Below are 2,695 nucleotides of genomic sequence, written 5' to 3' on the forward strand. Positions count from 1 at the left end.
GATATTGTCTTCTTTAGCTTTTCCAGTGAGAAACAACTCTGCTTTCTATTGAGATTGATTGGCTAATAATAGTAACTATCTCCTTCAAAGAAGTACATGACCTTATAGCCCAGCCCATAGCCTGTTACATTACACTAAATAAGCCTATGTTCTTTATACACTGGTCTGGAGGATAAATTCTTTCACCACACACCAATCCCCTTTCTGAACAACCACAGTAAATCAAACAAAGAAATAAATAAGTTGGACAACTCCCATGAAACAGAAAATAGTTGATGAGAGATCAGAGGAGGAGAGTTGTAATTGGTAGCAGGAAAACAGTGCACTCCCATGAGGCACCTGTGCCATGATTCGCGGCTGCCTTGAGAGAGCCAGTCCTTCCCTTAAGATGAGATGGGTATTCAGAACAAATATTTGTCTACAGTGGAAAGGTTAAGTAACTTGACCAACACCAAAATAGCTGGAAGGACTGCAAAATATGGGTGTCCAGGGCCATTGTTGGGGGGGGGGGGAGGAATCTCTACAACCACCCAGTCTAGAGAGTAATGATCCATGTGAAGCAAAAAGATAATCAGGACAAGGGAAGTGATCGTCGCCGGAGTCAGATCGTCTGACTCCGGACCCCCGCGCGCCATGCCGTCCGAAAAGACCTTCAAGCAGCGCCTTCAAGCAGCGCCGGAGCTTTGAACAAAGAGTGGAAGGTGTCCGGCTCATCCGGGAGCAGCACCCCACCAAGATCCCAGTGATTATAGAGCGATACAAGGGGGAGAAGCAGCTGCCCGCCCTGGACAAGACCAAGTTCCTGGTGCCTGATCATGTGAACATGAGCGAGCTCATCAAGATAATCAGACGGCGCTTGCAGCTCAATGCTAACCAAGCCTTCTTCCTCCTGGTGAATGGGCACAGCATGGTGAGTGTGTCCACTCCCATCTCCGAGTGTACGAGAGTGAGAGAGATGAAGACGGCTTCCTGTACATGGTTTATGCCTCGCAGGAGACATTCGGGACAGCAATGGCTGTGTAAGACTACAACAATGCCTAATGGTTGTTAAGCCCTTACGAAGGCAAAAAGGGGTGTTACCAGCGGATGCTGGACAGCTTACCACCCACAGATGAGAAAGTAGGCACCCACATAGCGTATTAGGAACTGTTCATCAGCCAGAAACTGAGCTCCATGCAAGTGCACTCAGCTTGGAAACTCGTCTAAACTAGGCTATTTTGTGTTCAAACTTTAGAAGTTTAAAAATAAAATACTTTTTGCATCCAAAAAAATAATAATAATCAGCCAGGACCCAGTAGCCAGTGTTGGTTCAAGCACCAGCTTGACACCAAGTCGTTTATTTTAGGCACATTTAAGCACAGTACAATTAAGTGGAAAACATTTTATTTTAGTAATTAACACACTTTTGTGTGTACAATAAAGTTTAAGACATGACTACATCAAAACTCTTTGTAAAGTCCATGTGATGTCTTCCATAAACATGGGTTCCATAGATTGACTACGTGTGACATCTGAAGGGTCTGGGAGGGGGACCTGGTATGGTCTTTATCATACAGATACCACAAAGGTCATTATACTATTAATTACCTCCACTCCCAGCCTTCTGGGCAGGAAACATGTATAAGTCTCTCCCTTTGAAGAGACAACCCAAGGTTAGAGAGATGGTGCCGCAGCTGCTCTTTCAGAGGTCCTGAGTTCAATTCCCAGCAACCACATGATGGCACACAAGCATCTGTAATGGGATCTGATGCCCTCTTCTGGCACACAGGTGTGCTTGCAGATGAAGCACTCAATATATTTAAAAAGGAATTTAAGAGGAAGAGGAGGAGGAGGAAGAAGAGGAAAAGGAAAAGAAAGAAGAGGCAACTCTGTGTGTTTAACATTCCTGGCCTTCCTGGTCCTCATCTCTGAGCACAAGATCTGTGCTTAGCCATGCCTTCCTTAGCCACGTTCAAAGTCACCACCAGCCACATCTCCTTCCCCTTGACAAAGAACAATGAAACACTGAACCAGAGCACGAGCTGAACTTCCCAGGCCACAGCACGGCAAACCACAGAGTTATGCTCATCAGTCCAGATTTGAATGCCAAGGCTTTCTCTGAAATGCCAGAGCAGAGCCCACCAAGCCCCCACTTGCTCACCGGGGTCGAGGTGGGGTGACTTCCTAATTGTACTTGGCAGCAGCCCTTGGTTCTTCTGCTCCACTTGAGAGGAACCCCTGCTACATCTCTATTCTAAGTCCCACACCAAACTTTAATTTCCTTTGTGGGAATAAGGAATGGTCCGTGTAAGAATAAAACTGCTACTGACCACAGGGAACGGGAAGAAAATAATCTGGGGAGAAAAGCCCACAGCTGCCTCTCTGGGAAGTGCCATTAAAAAAAGACAATGGCTGAATTGTTTTCCCTGCACTAGGAAACCTTGCAGTCCCCAACCTGGAAGCCACTCTCTGTCTTTTTCTATTTCTTTCCTTGAAACACAATTTATTGGAAGCTCTGCCAGATCTCTGGGGACAGGGGAGGGGACAACGGGCTGGCAGTAAAATGAAACACCTCGTTAATGAAGGAAGCTGTTCTGCCCGGTGGCCAGAGAGCTTTCTGTGCAACCCAGGGAACCAGGAAAGGAGACTCCAGGAGCTTGGAGCACCTGCAGCCTTTGCACTTGGGAATGATGTGGTGAAGGCTGCAGGAGGTAGC

General features: G+C 46.7%; 1 pseudogene; it reads left to right on the forward strand.

Annotated features, from left to right (window-relative positions):
* Window positions 577–1,264, forward strand: Gm12727 (predicted gene 12727; annotated as a pseudogene).

Source organism: Mus musculus, chromosome 4 (assembly GCF_000001635.26).
Source record: "Mus musculus strain C57BL/6J chromosome 4, GRCm38.p6 C57BL/6J".
NCBI classification, from domain to species: domain Eukaryota; kingdom Metazoa; phylum Chordata; class Mammalia; order Rodentia; family Muridae; genus Mus; species Mus musculus.